Consider the following 18,027-nt stretch of genomic DNA (forward strand, 5'->3'; position numbering starts at 1 on the left):
AACTTGGGCTTGTTCTGGTATAATAAGCCTTTTCAGACTCCTTAAAACTCCTTGTCTTTTCCCTTATGGGGACATGGATTAGGACTTTATCCTCATCTCCTTTTTTTGGCTGTCTCTCAAAATAAACTCTTTCCTTGTCACATAGTCAATACTTTAGTGATTGGCTTCTCTATTCATCAAGCAATCAAATTCCAATTCAATCACAAATTTACCATAGTCCTCAGATATGTGATAGAATCTGGACCAATATGATATGAGAGAATAAGTATTCTGGGATTTCATTTGAAAGGTTGCTGCTCTGGTCAGTAGCACCTAAGAGATTTGAGGGGACAGCAAGTTTCTCTTATTCCATCTTTTGTTATCATGTCTGTGTATGATTACTGGCACTATGACAGCAACTTTTCTTTCATGAGGGGAAATAGCATGAGAAGAGAGAGCTGAATGTTGACAAGAAACCAGTTGAATATGGATATAATTTACAAAAAATAATAAAGTGAGAGTTGTAGCTTAAAGAAACAGGTTCTAGCACCCCAGAACAAAAAGTTAGAAGACTGTGAAAAATAAAATACAATTGTCAAACTTCATGCTTTAAATGTAGAATGATATCAAAAACATTTTAAGTGCTTTTATATATATGTCTTTGTATTTAATCTTACTGATAAACCTAAAATAGATATTTATTTTTCAACCATTCTCTTGGTGAGGAAACTGGAGTTCTAAAGACTTCTATAAATTTACTAAGGCCATAAACTGTAAACATGGTCAAGAATTTAAAACTTTGAACATGTTGTTTTTTTCTACTTCCCTATGACAGGTCAGCCTACGAATAAATAAAATGATTTTATTTGACATTATTGGTTCTTGGAAAATACATTGGCATGTCACAGAACCAGAGAAGAAAATAAAGAACAATAGGAAAAGAAAAAAAAATATCATCCTCGAGCAGAACATCCATGTCTTGCACGTCTAGTTTAACAAGTTAAATATACTTTTCCAATTTACTTACCACATTGTTTCATGTTTCAGTCAATCTTTACTTTTTAATGTCTAATCTTTCTAGATTCTTTTCCTAACATGTCTCCTATCCTAGATTGTATCTTCTTTATTTAGTATTTAAATTTTATTTTTTAACATTCAATCTATCCTCTTATCTACTCACCTTAGTTTTTCTGTATAATTAGTTTAGCTACTTCAAAAGCCATTTGTTATAAAATAAATGACAAGGAGAGATCTCAGGGTTGTTTACTCAGACAAGACTATTTTGTTTTAATAAGAAACATGCCTGCCACATTGATTCCCTCTTTACTTCTGGCTATTTAACACACAGACTCAACATACCTTTTTCCATTCTTGGAAGACATAGACACTTGAGCACTGGTGCTTGCTCCTAAATAACTCTTAACATTCTTTTCCTATTAGTATGCCAGAAGAAGGGCATTGTAGACTATTTCCTATAGTGAGAGGTGATCATATCAGCTAATCACTCTTTGCTTATAGGCCAGAATCTTCTTTCTAGGAAGTGATACAAATTATGCACTATTTAAGCATAAGTTAATTTTTATTTATTTATTTATTTTACTAAGGTAGAGGCTGAGAAAGACTCCTGCACGTACCCCCGCTGGAATCCACACAGCAAGCTCCCTACCAGGTGATGCTTTGCTGTCTGGGCCGCTGCTCTGTTGCTTGGCAACTGAGCTATTTTAGCACCTGAAGTGAGGCCATGGAGCCATCCTCAGCATCTGGGGCCAACATTGCTTGAACCATTTGAGCCATGGATGCAGGACGGGAAGAAAGAGAGAGAGATAAAGGGAGGGAGGGCAGGAGTAGAGAAGCAGATGGTTGCTTCTCCTGTGTGCCCTGACCACAAATCAAAGCCAGGACTTCCACACACGGGCCAATGCTCTATCACTGAGTCAACAGGCCAGGGCCACATAAGTTAATTTTTATTGTTAAGAGAATTCATATATAAAATATAAATATATATCTCTTAGAAAAATAACCCTGGGGTAATATTGAAGCACAACTATTTCCTTTCCCTAAATCTTTCTTTGTCCTGCAAATCAGTCTTATTTCATCATCATTGGTTACTCCTTGGAGGAAATTAAATCAGGTGTAATTTTAATTTAGATCAATAATTGGAATTTTGACTAGTGTTATTCTGTTATTAACACATCTCCATCAGGGTTTGCTTCTGAACCTCATGAGTCCAACACCCACTCCACCTCCTTTCCTTTCAGTTCCATCCCTACACGTGCAGGTTTCCCCAATGCCCAGCGCCAGGCGGGAGCACTTCACTTGCATAAGTCCTGGATGAGAACACACTGGAGGAAACAGTAGGTTTTATGGCTGCTTCCTTTCTGTCTCTCTGCCAGTACCAGTTTTCAGTATCCACATCCAATTTTGCTTCTTATTTTGCAGGAAACCATATGCCTATACTTTAGTCAATGGCTAATTCCCTCAGTCTGGATACTGGTGAGTACTATTTGGACATGTGTGGCAAAGTTAGTGGTTTTAAGCCTCACCTGAACACATATTTCATAGTTTCTGAAATTAGAACTTCTCCAGGAGCATATAACCATTTCCTCCTGTATTAAGTTGTCCTTTTCAGAACTTTTCAATTGGGTTTCATTACCTGTTAGGTGGTACTTGATGGAAGAGGTGATGGAAGTCACGCCACCTTTCCCATCACCTATTTTCTACAGTTGTATAAACAACAAGGATTAAGGAATTCCCCTCACATGAAGCCTGGATCCTGTGGGAAACTTAGCCCTTTGGCAAAATCAATAAGCAACACATCATTCCCACTAGAGTTTATAGCTAGTGGTACCCAGGGACTATCTGCTTGTTCTGATACTTAGCTAACCCCAGCTACAAACAAGATGATAATCTCTCTTATTTCTAAAATTCCCAACTGACCAAATGTATCCTGGACTGAAGAGGTTCTCAGGATGTGAGACTGAGAGTCCTAAAACTGAAAATATCCCAGGCTGCTGGGTCTAGTTGATCACCCTACCAACTTCCATTCATCCTGGAACTTCATGGACAGACATAAGCACCTAAACAAGAAACTGAAAGCCACATAATTTGCTTTCCCAAACATTCTCTCATAAAGCAGCTTTATCCTCTCCCAGTTCACTTTGTTTGTTTATTTATTTATTTATCTATTTATTTCAGGGAGAGAGACAGAGAGAGGGACAGGTAGAGACAGACAGACAGAAATGGAGAGAGATGAGAAGCATCAACTCTTTATTGTGGCACATTAGTTGTTCATTAATTACTTTTTCATCTATGCCTTAACCCAGGGGCTACAGCCAAGCCAGCGACCTTGGGTACAAGCTAGAGACCTTGGCTCAAGCCAGCCACCATGGGGTCATGTCTATGAACCCATGCTCAAGCGAGCAACCCTGTGCTCAAGCTAGTAAGCCTGTGCTGAAGCCAGATAAGCTCGTGTTGAAGTCAGTGACCTTGGGGTTTTGAGCCTGCATCCTCGCATTACAGGCTGATGCTCTATCTACTGCACCACCAGCTGGTCAGGATCCCAGTTCATTTTTCATTTCCCTGGTGACAAAATCTACAAAACCACTTTTGGAGATATGTAGAGAGATCTGTACCAATCATAAATTAGTAGTCTATCTCTTTATTCTCAGGTTTGAGTCATTCGTTACCACACTTAGGCCTTCGGGATAGTTGAAAATAACAAAGGAAACTCAACCTTACCTTACATAAACTTTAACCAACATTACTATCAGTTTTCTGTATCTCAAATGTAGTATAATCAGTACAAGGGGAAAGAGCATTTAAAAAATTTTTATCGTTATTGTTAAATATTGCTTTGTATTTTATTTCTCAGTTTACTGGATATATTTGTCAAATCAAACAAATTTTTCACCCTGACCAAGCTTCCTCAAGAGCCTCAACCACAAGTGCAAAGTACAATGAGTTACAGGAAGTGTGCCTTCACATGCACAGAACAATTTATTCGCTCTCATTTTTCCCTTCCTGCACTGTGCCTTTTTCTTTTGCCAGAAACAAATTTTGCTGCTTCCATTAATCCATCGCAAACTTTTTAACATATTTCTCCCACAGTGGCCTTGTTTATCAGGTTGCTCTCAGGACGCTTTTTGATATGTGGTCTCTTTCTAACGAAAATATATTGTATTTATATTGGTGACAGCAATTGCTGTGCATGCCCATAAATAAACTGTAACTTTAAGCATATTTCACTGGGACAATTGATGTTTTATTTAACCTGGACAAGACAGATACCTGCTTTGTTACTGAAAAACGTTGTGCTATATTCAAGGCACTTCTGATGGTACTAACTCTTCTTTTGCAGTCTTTCAACCATCCCGTCCCCACAGGCACAGTATCTTAGAGACATTTTGTGGAAGTAAGAAAAGTACAGATTTTTTTAAAAATTCTATTGATTTGAGAATGGTGGCAGGGACAGAGAGAAAGAGAGAGAGAGACGGAGAGAAGAAGAGGGATAGGAAGGAAGGAGAGCTAGAGAGAGAGAGAAGCATCAGCTCATCATTCCACTTAGTTTTGCATTTACGGTAGTTGTGCACTCATTGTTCTTGTGTATGCCCCGATCAGGGATTGACCCTGCAACCTCAGTGCACTGGAAGAGGGCTTTATCCATTGAGCCACTTGCCAGAGCCAGCACAAATTGGTCTTTAAGCAATGATAGGAACAGTATTTTACATGTCAAGATCTTCTATGATACTCAAATTACTCCAGACAGAATTATCTATTTCCACTGTATAAAACAAAGGTCCTGCAAGGTTGCCAACATATAGAGAAACAAAGAATTAAAGAAGGAGAAACCTCCATACTGTTTTCCACATGGCTGCATCAATTTACATCCTACCAAAAGTGGGTGAGGGTTCATTTTTCTCCACATCCTCACCAAAGCTTGTTCTCTGCTGACATTTTAGTAATAGCCATTCTGACAGGTGTGAGGTGATACCTCATTGTGGTTTTGATTTGCATTACCTGATGATTAGTGATGTTGAGTGTCTTTTTATATTTCTGTTGGCCATCTGTATGTTTTCTTTGGATAAATATCCATTCTGGTCTTCTGCCCTTTTAAAAAGTTTATGTATAAATAAAACAGACAGTCAGATGGTCCCTTGGCAATCTCAGTGAACTTTTTCCCATAGATCAATGGAAATGAGCGATTTCAGACCCTAGGAGGCAACTGGAGTGATATCCGATATCTGATTCTTGCTGATGTCTATTCATTTCAGTTTCTTGTATTGGGTGAACACTCTGACAAGGATATATGTATATGTATATATATAGGTAAATATTATATTACATATATATTACACATATTATATGATTTTCTTTTTTTAAATATGTTGGGATGACACTAGTTAAAAAATTTATACAGGTTTCAGGAGTACAACTCTATATTACATCATCTTATTGTGTGTTCACCACTCCAAGTCAAGTCTCCACCATCACCATTTATCCCTGTATACCCTCCATCACCCCCTCTCTCCCTAGCAATCACCACACTGTTGTCCGTGTCTGTGAGTTTTTTCTCACTTTTTTTTCTTCTCAATTCCTCCACTGCCACACCCATAGCTGTCAGCCTGCTCACACTCTCTATGAGGCTGTCTATTCTGCTTGATTGTCTTTTGATGTTGAGTACATGAGTTTTTTATATATTATGTATACTGGACCATTATCAAATATATTATTTGAAATATCTTCTCCCATTTAGTAGGTTCTTTTTTTATTCTATTTATGGTTTCCTCATGGTGCAAAAGCTTTTTTAGTTTCATATAGTCCCATTTGTTTATTTTAGCTTTTGTTACCACTCCCAGGGAGACAAATCCAGAAACTATATTGTTAAGACCAATGTTAAAATATTCACTGCCTATGTGTTTCTCTAGAAGTTTTATGGTTTTAGGTTTTACATCTAATTCTTTAATCCATTTAGGTTTATTTTTGTAAATGGCCTAAGAGAATGGTTTAATTCCATCTTTATTTTTTCTTTTTTCTTTTTTTTGGTATGTATCTATCCAGTTTTTCCAACACCATTTATTAAAGAGATTTTTATTTCAGTAAAGTTCTTCAAAAAATTAAAAACAAACTACCATACAATCCAGCAATTCTACTTCTTGGTATTTACCCTCCAAAAAATAAAAACACCAACTTGAAAGTTATACCCATCCCTATGTTCACTGCAGCATTATTTTCAATAACCAAAGTCTGGATGGACTTTACCATTTGTGATAACATGGATGGACCTGGAATATATTAAGCTAAATTAAATAAATCATATTGAGAAAACCAAATACTGTATAAGTTCACTTATATATGAAATCTAAATCAACACACACACACACAAAACAAATGAACAAATAAAACAGAAACAGATTCACATATACAAAGAAAAAACTTACGCTTGCCCGAGAGACTAGAGGTGGGGGCATGTGTGAAAAGCAAAGGTGAGTAAGAGGTACAAAAGTCCAGTTATAAATAAATAAGCCATAAGAATGTAATGTACAGCACATGAAGTTCAGTCCATGATTCTATAGTAACTTTGCATGGTGACAGATGGTTATTAGATTCACTATGGTGATCATACTGTAAAGTGCAGACTCAATGTGTTGTTCATCTGAAACTTAAATAATATTGTATGTCAATTATACTTTACTGTTTCTTTAAAGGAGAGAAGACTGGAGTTATATAAATAATATTGATATTTATTTGTCAATTATTTAAAGACAAAATATGTATCTTGGAAAAGGCTCTTTCAGAAGTGAAACATTTTAATTCCCTTAAATATTCCTGCAAGAAATACATGCTTAGGTCCTGGCCGGTTGGCTCAATGGTAGAGCGTTAGCCTGGCGTGCAGGAGTCCAGGGTTTGATTCCCGGCCAGGGCACACAGGAGAAGCGTCCATCTGCTTCTCCACCCCTCCCCCTTTCTTTCCTCTCTGTCTCTTTCTTCCCCTCCCGCAGCCAAGGCTCCATTAGAGCAAAGTTGGTCTGGGCACTGAGGATGGTTCCATGGCCTCTGCCTCAGGTGCTAGAATGGCTGTGGTTGCAACAGAGCGATGCCCCAGATGGGCAGAGCATCGCCCCCTGGTGGGCATGCCAGGTGGATCCCAGTCGAGAGCATGAGGGATCTGTCTGACTGCCTCCCCCATTTCCAACTTCAGAAAAATACAAAAACAAACAAACAAACAAACAAAAAACAACAAAAGAAATACATGCTTAATTTACCTTTCTTTGGTTAGCTTTCTCTGATCTCCTTATCTAAGATAAATCCCTCTAGTATAGGCCTTCATAGTTTATATTTCCTATTTATATGCCTTGTCACAATATAATGACACAGTTAGTTATGCGACTTTCTGATTATTGACTCTTCTATCATTACACTATAAACTCCAGAAAGCTAGGGTTATTATAAATGGTAGCTGAGCATATGGTGTAGCACAAATATTGGTTTAATAAAATTGAATAAATATTGCTTGAGTGAAAGTGAGTAAATAAATATATTTCTTCATGCCATTGTTAAAATAAATCTCCAGTCACTGGATGCTCCTCTTAAATTATAGTACTCAGAATTAAACATGTTAAAATACAAGTGGCAGGGCCATTGGAAAGTGGAGAATGAGCCTTTATCCTTCTAATAATCCCTTTTTAGCATACAGATGGCTATATCATGCCAAACAGTGAACTTACTCTGAACCATAACTCATGTTTTTGTGATTCCACTATTTTTTATTCTTTTTGGCTAACTGTGCTGTTCACCAGGGGCCTCTATTCTATTTATTTCTATTCCCATAGATCCAAGGCACAATAGCTGATGACTTTTATAAGTCTTTTCTGTGCTCCTGATCTTTAGAACTATACATATCAGTCATACCATACATATTTAAAATCTTCATTTGTATAATGAAAGAGTCCTTAATCATAATATTTTTTAAAAGGTGATTGGAATTCTTTCTGTGCTCCCTGGTTTACATTGCCACATCACTGTCTCTTCAGAACTACACTGGCTAAACCTCCCCAAATTCATATGTTGAACCCCAAACCCCTCCACCTTAAAATATGACTATATTTGAAGATAGAGCCTTTAAAAAAGTAATTGCGTTAAAATGAGATTCTTTTTTTTTTTTGTATTTTTCTGAAGCTGGAAACGGGGAGAGACAGTCAGACAGACTCCTGCATGCGCCGGATGGGGATCCAGACGGCACGCCCACAAGGGGCGACGCTCTGCCCACTAGGGGGTGATGCTCTGCCCCTCCGGGGCGTCGCTCTGCCTCGACCAGAGCCACTCTAGTGCCTAGGGCGAGGCCAAGGAGCCATCCCCAGCGCCCCGGCCATCTTTACTCCAATGGAGCCTTGGCTGCGGGAGGGGAAGAGAGAAACAGAGAGGAAGGAGGGAGAGGGGTGGAGAAGCAAATGGGCACTTTTCCTATGTGCCCTGGCCGGGAATCGAACCCGGGTCCCCTGCACGCCAGGCCGACGCTCTACCGCTGAGCCAACCGGCCAGGGAAAAATGAGATTCTTAAGGTGCACCTTAATCGAATCTGAATAATGTCCTTCTATGAAGGGAGAGTAGAACACCCTCATAGACTCCAGGGGTGATTCTGCACAGAGGGAAGACTATGAGAGGAAGCAACAAGACAGCAGCCACCTCCAGCCAGAAAGGAAACCAAAACTGGTGGCACATTAGTGTCAAACTCGCAGCTTCCAGAACTATGAGAAAATAAATGTCTGTTGATTAAAACATCCAGCCTTTTTTATGGTGTTTTGGGAGCCTAAGAAAATTAATAATTGTCCACCTACTCACTCAGAGAGAAATCTCAATATTGTCTCTAATTATTTAGTTATTTTTTTCATCTACTTGATCTCGTTAGGCTCAAAGTGTTCCTGAATCCATCACACAAAGCCTTGAGACTGTCTGTCTCTATCCCAATGTCATATTTCACTTTAAGTGTCAAGGTGTAGCTGGTCCCAACTATTTCATAAATTTTTCTAACACAACTATCCCTTGACTCTAGGTCATCTTCCAAAACATCACCAATAATCAGCTTTGTATAATAGAACTCCTATCAGTCTTTCCCCTCATTTGAAGATTTTTTAATAAACTCTATTTTATTTTATAAATCTCCTTTCCCTATTTCTTCATTTTATTAATTAAAGAAGACTCTTCACACACTGATCCCAGTCATCCTCAAAATCTCATCTATTGCCACTTTCAAGTTCCTTCTCAAACACAACAAATTTCTCTAAAATTTTTTTAATAAATACATTTTTATTACTTTTAATGGGGTGACATCAACAAATCAGGGTACACATATTCAAAGAAAACATGTCCAGGTTATCTTGTCATTCAATTCTGTTGCATACCCATCACCCAAAGTCAGATTGTCCTTCATGACCTTCTATCTAGTTTTCCTCCCCCTCTCCCTCCTTCTCTTCTCTAAAATTTATGTCCCTAAAATAGGGACATAAAGGTCCCTAAATTGTCACACTTTTTTATGTGCCCGGGGTTTTGTATACACTTTCTTTGCTACAGTTTGATTTCCCTAGAAATGGCATTATACATGTTATATGCAAGTTGGAAACACATGTAGACAAAATCCACAAATATTTCAAGGAACAAAGAAAAATCTTTTTTTTTTGTATTTTTCTGAAGTTGGAAACAGGGAGGCAGTCAGACAGACTCCTGCATGCGCCTGACTGGGATCCACCTGGCATGCCCACCAGGGGGCAATGTTCTGCCCATCTGGGGTGTTGCTCTGTTGCAACCAGGGCCATTCTAGTGCTTGAGGCAGAGGCCATGGAGCCATCCTTAGTATCTGGGCCAACTTTGCTACAATGGAGCCTTGGCTGCAGGAGGAGAAGAGAGAGACTGAGAGGAAGGAGAGGTGGAGTGGTGGAGAAGCAGATGGGCACTTCTCCTGTGTGCCCTGGCCGGGAATCGAACCCGGGACTCCTGCATGCCAGGCCGATGCTCTACCACTGAGCCAACCATCCAGGGCCCTTCATTTTTATAATATAACTGAATCACAGTAGAGAAAGTAGTCCTGCACTCTTAGCTATTTGATTGGTCCATTATGATGAGTCAACTAGTAACCATAATTATGATAATAAATTTCAGGTGGTCATGAAAAACAGCATGAATCAGTGTGGTCACAGAGGGATTTCTTTGAGGGGGCCTTACGTTTGACAGGAATCCAGACACCAATGATATGATACTGATGTTGTCTCTATAATATCTAATGAGGACGAGAGAGTTTCAAGACATTAAAATTTCAACATCAAAATTATTTTTATTTTTCTCTTGAGCTTTAAGTTCTATTAATATAATTTAGTAATAAGGCTGGGAAGAGACCCCATTACTTTCCCTTAATTTCACTCTTTCCTCATGGGATTCCACAGAAGGTTTCAACTTCTTGTATATAATACTCAGGTCTTTATGTTATATCATCCTTATATCCTTTTCTCCACAATTAATCTGGGAGCTGCTAAAAAACAGGATGTAATTTTCTCAGATTTCTTTTTTTCTCTCTCAATAAATACTTATTGATTGTCCATGAGGGAAAATAATGGTGCCTTTCCAGGCTTACTTGTCTTCCAAATTTATTTGCATTAACTTCACTGCTTGGTTAGCACAAAAGTACCTTTCAAACAACTCATATAATTATTATAAATTCCAAATGAGGAGAATCTGGTTAAGGACTATATTCCCACTTATTAGAACCTCTTCAAATGTGGGCCTTTAGATTTGGAAAAGCTCTCTGGTGAGGGAATTTACTTTTGAGGAAGTGAAAACAGTAAAGGAGAATGCAGAATAATTAACACAAAGGTCGGAAATATTTGTATGAAAGCTCTTATAAATGCCTGTGTGTTAAACATAATTAAGCCATAAAAAACACTAAATATAGTCATTCGATGACTCCCCCAACCCCCAAATTAGCAATAATACATGGTACATTTGTTTGCCTTTACCATAGTTAGCTTAACCACAACTTTTCAGGAACTGTTCCCAGCTCTTTCATAGACTGCCTGTCCATTTGTTTTGCTTCGTTAAAGGTAATATGCAGGCTAACAAGCATTTTTATGTGCTCCACATCCTCCAGTCAAATATCCCATGCCTTCTTGTTTTGTAGCTGGCAGTTCTTTTCTGATGTCACCTCCAGTCCGTGCAGTGCGGTCACAGTGACCGGGCTGCTCAGAACAGAGAAGGCATTGGACAGTCTCAAAAGTGCTCTGCCTCACAAGAGATTCAGTGCTCTTCTTGCTCGAAAGGCCTTGGGACTCGATTGCTTAGGTCTGTGCATGTTAACTTCTCTCTTAGGTTCAGTGCTGTTAGTCCCTCCTCTTCCCTCCTAAGAAACAGGGACTGTTCTAAGGCTGGACTGATTTCCCTTCTTCTCCTCATGTCTTTACAAAGGTTGCAGTGTAAAATCTTCTTTTTCACTGCCATCTGTTTTATTTCCCCTTTCTTTTTCATTTTTATTTCTTTCTTCATTTACACAGGTACCGGTTCAGGTGTGCAACTTGATAAAGCATCATCTGCACTCTGCATCATGTGCCCATCGTACACAAAAATTCTCTTTGGCCCCTAGTGCCTCCATTTGCTCACCTCTGCCTTTCTCCCACCCCCCTTTTTCTCTGGCTGTCACCACTGTTGTCTATGTCTATGTACTGTGTATATATAAATTTTTGTTTGCTTAATCCCTATACCTTTTGTCTTCCAGTCTCCTAACACTCTTCCCTCTGACAGCTGTCATTCTGTTCCATGAATCCATATTTCTGTTTCTAATTTGTCAGTTTAGTTTATTCATTAGATTCCATAAATAAGTGACATAAGTGACCTATTTTTTCAGATTTCTAATATAGTAACTGAAACAAAGAAGGGACAAAAGCATGGATAAGGCCGAGTTAACCTTCTTGAGCAGAAAAAAAAATAAATAAAAATAAAACAAGAAGAAAATATACTGGGAAACGCTATATATTAAGAGTACATACATTGATAGAAAAGTTGACGTTTAACTCCTGTCTCCTTTTACCCACATCCATTTGGGTTCAGGCATTATATTAATATTAAAATTATAGGATGTACATATATTAGGAATATATAAGACTGAGTGAACTTATTGTCATGTAGTTCAGTACTAGGGAACTTCCCTAGCATGCTGTGGTTAAAGCTCTGATTACAGCACACAGAAGGTAAAGCTGCCTGTGGCTTGGAAGTCAGGTACCATCACAGGTGACAGCCATGTTGGCCAAAATGTGCTACAGTAATATTGCAACAAACTGTGATCCCAAAATCTCACTGTCTTGCAATTAATTAATTATGTAAGTCTGCTGACTCTTCCTTAGGTTGTATATCAAGTTGAGGTCTAATCCATGTTTCTCTTATCCTGGGTCTAGGTGAAATAATCTTTCTTTTACATTCCAGTGGTCAAACAAGTCACCTGGTCAAACGAGAATCAATACAATCAAACACCAGAGCTCTGACATTCACATTGTACTGAAAAGACCAGTATGCCTTTTCTGCACTCCAACTTTTGCTGTACTTGGCCCTGAGGCTTCCTATGAAGAGCCTGCTTCGTGAATATGATGAAGACATTATTAAGCTCTCTGAATTAAAAGATAAACAAACAAACAAACACAAGAATCGCTTGACCAGGCAGTGGCACAGTGGATAGAGCGTCAGATTTGAATGCAGAGGACCCAGGTTCATAACCCCAAGGTCACCAGCTTGAGTGTGGGCTCACCAGCTTGAGCACAGGGTTGCCGGCTTGAGAGTGAGATCATAGACATGACCCCATGGTCTCTGGCTTGAGTGCAAAGGTCACTGGCTTGAAACCCAGGGTTGCTGGCTTGAAAAAGGGGTCATTGCTCTGCTGAAGCCCCCCAGTCAAGGCAAATATGAAAAAGCAACATATTTGGCATATAACAACTAAGTGCCACAACAAAAAAATGGTGCTTCTCATCTCTCTCCCTTCCTTTCTGTCTATCCTTGTCTGTTCCTTTCTCTGTCTTTCTTTCTGTTACAATAATAAAAAATAAATAAATAAATAAATAAATCAAGAATAAGAAAAAAAAGGAATGTATTTTTTTCAAGTTAAATTATCTGACTAGAACAAGTAAAGAGAGTCTAATAAAACTTGATGTATGTATGTAGCCCTGTTTGAAAAGAGGTAAGATTATGGCAGATTGCACTCAGACATAGCTGCAGAATTTGACCTATCAGGTAGTTATTGGTCAGGAGTATCTCAGAACCACTTGGTCCAGCTACTAACACTGTGTTTCTTCAGAGAGCAATGTTAATAACAAAATGAATAAGTCATCACAATAGTTTTTTTTTTCCAGGGAACAGAATTACAAATACAAATAAATCAACTCATTAAATAAAGGCAATAACTTACAGTGGTAAACCAAACATTCCATACTGTTAATGTTAGTTGTTTTGTAGTAATGTAAAAATTAAATAAATTGTGTTTTTTAGTCAAACCTTAAGCCAATATACTAAACCAGTTAAGACATGGAGGCCTGAACAAAAACACCCTGAAAATAAAATCACATCTGCTCATGACTTTTACTTTGGCATGTTGGAAAATAATTTTTTGTGATCAAAAAAATCTTATGAGATATTATTTAAAATGTCAGATATTGTGTAAATTTCACAAAAGTATATTGACCATATTAGTCTGAATATGAACAACAAACATCATTTATAACCACTAGCTTTGTTTCTATTATGTTTGATTTTTCTTAAGATGAAAAGTATTTAAAATACTGGGGAAAGAAGACAAACTTTTGGAAAGATGGCTTATTTCAGTAAGTCAAATGGAGGATTAGAAGAAGCAAAATGATTTTTAAAATTGCCTTAAAATTTCTATTTTTTTATTTTTATTGCAGAACATTATTTTTTTTATTAATTAAAAGCTTTAAACAAAAAACTGTAGCCCTGGCCGGTTGGCTCAGCAGTAGAGTGTCGGCCTAGCGTGTGGAGGACCCGGGTTCGATTCCCGGCCAGGGCACATAGGAGAAGCGCCCATTTGCTTCTCCACCCTTCCGCCGCGCCTTCCTCTCTGTCTCTCTCTTCCCCTCCCACAGCCAAGGCTCCATTAGAGCAAAAATGGCCCGGGCGCTGGGGATGGCTCTGTGGCCTCTTCCTCAGGCGCTAGAGTGGCTCTGGTCGCAACATGGCGACGCCCAGGATGGGCAGAGCATCAGCCCCTGGTGGGCAGAGCGTCGCCCCATGGTGGGCATGCTGGGTGGATCCCGGTCGGGCGCATGCGGGAGTCTGTCTGACTGTCTCTCCCTGTTTCCAGCTTCAGAAAAATGCAAAAACAAACAAACAAACAAAAAAAAAACTGTAATTCCACAAACTGACTGAGTTAGGAGCATGCAAATACTTAGGCTGGTAACACAAGTTTGTCTTCGATGAATTTACATATTAAATAATTCACATTACATTTGAGTCCAAAATGTATGAATTGGCTTGACATTATTAATAATTTAAAGTAAAATATAAACATAAGGATAATTTAAACACTGGTATTAATTTATGAGTCAACTTAAGGTCAGTAACTGAAGAGATATATTAAAATAATCTGGGGTCAGAACTTTTCAGGAAGCAAACATGTACAGGAAGTACCTTTGTAGATTTGAAGATCAAGGGCTACAAACCCACTCCTGATGAATAGCATTAAGCAAAGGATGTATAACATCCATCACACATCTGTTTCAGAAACAGCATGTTTCCAGAACTATACATATCTTTACAAATAAACATCACAGTATTAACAAGTGTAGAGAAACCAGTGGAATGATTCCAAAATACGTTAACTCTCACAAAGTATTCCTGAGCCGTATCTTAAGGCATCCACTTTAGTCTTGGGGCTTTAAGAACATCTTCTTTGCTTTAATTGGTTTTATGTCTCCATTTTCATCTTCATCATAATTGGCCCGGTCTCTTTTCTTGGCAAACTTTTTTCCAATTGTCCCCACCAAGGTCTCATATCTTCTAGCCATTTCTTCATCTGACACGTCAAGCTCCACCGTTTCTTCTTCAACTTCTGCTTTGTTCTTAGCATTCATCTGAAGCATTAATTTCTCAACCTCAGGATTAAATCCTCTGAATGACATTCTTCCATAGAGAAGATCTTCACAGAACAGGAAACGCTGCTCTTCTATTATGAAACTCTCTTTTTCTTTAAGTTCTGGCAAATCCAAGTATCAGTGCTCTTCACTAATGATTTTCTTTTCTTCCTCTTCCAGTTGTTTCTTGGTTTCCGAGTCTAGTCCCCTTTGCATGAACTTCATGCGCAGCAGGTTCTTGGACAATTTAGACTTGCGCTCAGCCGCCATGATAGCTCCCGTCCGGTCCCGCGCTCCAGTAGGGCCCCCAAAATTTCTATTTTTTAATGAATAGTACCTTTATTCTGGACCTCATATAGCATCAATCTGCACAAGTCTATGATAGAGTAATACAATTAAAGGAAGTGTTTGTAAAAATAAAAAGGTGTCTCTTACACAGAAAATCAATACCAGGGAGCTATATGATACATTCTTCTTTTTCCTATTTATAACTTTAAAAAATAATATTTCAGGTAAGAGCAACAAAGTGGACCGACAGAGATATATACTTTTAAAGATGAGAATTTGTTCTAATAAACCCCTGATGTGGCCAGCACATAATTCTGTTATGTTAATATGGACTTTTTATTGATGCTCATAAAATTATTCTTTATTAGAGATTACTTCTGAGATAAGTAATTGGGTGGCTCAAAACACCAAATGGCATTATTCAATTTTGCCTCAAATTTGCTTTATTAAAGAGAAATGAACTGAAAGGGAAATTAAAAGTGATAAGAAAAATTTAGTTTCACTGAACAACCAGAAACACTTTAGGGAGGAGATCATATGTATTTTGACTAGAATTTAAAAAAATTAAAGAAACTTACATTTATACAATTAAAATATTAAGAACTTAGAATTTATTATTTAATAATGCAAGAGAGAGGTAGAAGAGAATGAATTTTTAGTTTTATAATATGATCATTTAAAGGAGAAAAATTCCATGTGGAGGAAATTAAGTTGTGTCACAAATAAAAAGAAATGAGGAGAAAAAATATTAATTTATAGATAGAGAAATAGAAAATGCAGGAAGAGAAACTAGTCCAAAGATGTTGGGGGATGCACACAGGGCTCCCTATTGACTATGGGAACAAGAAGTTTTGTGACTTCCAACTCTTCATCTGGGCTGTTATAATACTATTGTGGTAAAGCTTTGCCTAATAGCCTTAAACTTTGAAATCATGTCATCTAAAACAATTTTCCTGTTTCAGTATCTTTACTAGAGGTGTTTGAAACATAATTTCAGATATTCTGTACAAAAAAAAATAGTTCTTATATGACAGAAGTTTAAAATTCTATCCATTGTAGTCAGAAGAATGATAGTTTGGTTACTTTCAAACCCTTTCTTGTAATCTTACAATGTGGCTTGAAAGTTAACAACACCCCCATGCTTACTTGTCCTAAATAAGCATATGTGATGAAAGTTTGTGCACCCTAGCCAAGATCACTTCCAGGTCCTCTGAATAGATCATATGAAGAAACTATGTTTGGAGTACGAGCAATGGGCCAGACTTATGTATTATGGTGATCTGCATACATCAAATTGACTGGATAATATGTGGGCTCTGTTGCTTGTCAGCCTATATTTCTTGGATATTTATCAACTGAAGCCATTGATATACTTGCTCATGGTAGTAGTCTTAACTTTTTTGTTCATGTATCTTTGAGCTCTGCAGAAGTGATGGCCATTCTATACACAGAATTTTGGAAGTCACCAGAGAAGAATGCCCAACCTGCAGATTTAGGTGCTTCACATTTTAATTTAATCCTGATATCCCATTAATTGTGTTTCATGAGACTTCTTCTCTTAATCCTGATAGGTGATCTTAAAGAAGGTTTGATTGCCTTCTTAGGACCTCAGCTTTCTGAATGGGCATACTGCCATTCTTCTCTACCTGGAGCTCAATCCTCTTCAGCACATCTAGTCCACTGGATTATAACATGAGTTGTATGAAAAGGGATACTGGTGACTTCTGAATATTGACATGGGCTTAATGCAGTGATTCTCAAAGTGTGCTTCAGGGCACACTGGTGCACCCTCGAAGATTTCCTGGTGCGTTCTATGGTATTCCAGAGAAATATGTGCCTGTTGGGGACCAAAAAACCAGCAGGATTTTTGGAGTTTAGATTTTTGGGGGACAGAGGTGGGGGAATTGACTGTAAACTGACAGTCTGACAATCCCCACCTCACTTGCCTGATTAGGTTGCAAAAGGCTGTTAAGCTGTGGTGCTGGATTGTTTACACTACCCGCCATGTCCCCCAGAAAAACTGGAGGTAAGTTTCTTCTATCCTTTTTTTGATGTAAAGTTATCATGATATGTATGGTGGGGTTTTTCTGCACTCAACATAATTAAGAGTAAAAACAGAGGAATTCTTCAATGTACTGATGAGGAAATGAGAGTTTGCCTTTCAAATATATGCCCAAACATTGAAGAAATTGCTAGGACACATCAGGCTCATGTTTCTCATAAACTCAAGAATAAAAAAACTGAATACATTTGTGCCAGGACCTGCCAAATTTACTAAATCTTACTAAGAATGTATCTATAGCTATATAAAAAAATAACTTTTTTGTTGTATTTTTATTTTTTAATCCCTCTTTTTTACAAATTGCAAAAAGCATAACTCAAAAAATATAACATAAAGATGTTTTTAAATATCAGAATAAATTTAATTTTGTCATATTTATTTCATTTAATTACCATAAAAGCATGCTTGGACTTTATATTTTTTCTTTAATATTTGACTTAATTATTATAACATATTTCTCAGAAATTTGTATATAGTGCACCTACAATTATTTGTAGGATTTTAAATACGCCCCTGCTTCTAAAAGTTTGAGAACCACTGGCTTAATGGCTGCCTCTTGGGAAGGGAAGCAGCCCAACTTCTGACAGC

The 18,027-nt window shown here is 37.8% G+C and overlaps 1 pseudogene; it reads right to left on the minus strand.

Moving 5' to 3' along the window:
• Nucleotides 1–14,383: 14,383 nt before the first annotated feature.
• On the minus strand, nt 14,384–15,375 carry LOC136328786 (M-phase phosphoprotein 6 pseudogene; annotated as a pseudogene).
• Between the last annotated feature and the right edge of the window lie 2,652 nt (nt 15,376–18,027).

This window comes from Saccopteryx bilineata, chromosome 3, assembly GCF_036850765.1.
Source record: "Saccopteryx bilineata isolate mSacBil1 chromosome 3, mSacBil1_pri_phased_curated, whole genome shotgun sequence".
NCBI lineage: Eukaryota > Metazoa > Chordata > Mammalia > Chiroptera > Emballonuridae > Saccopteryx > Saccopteryx bilineata.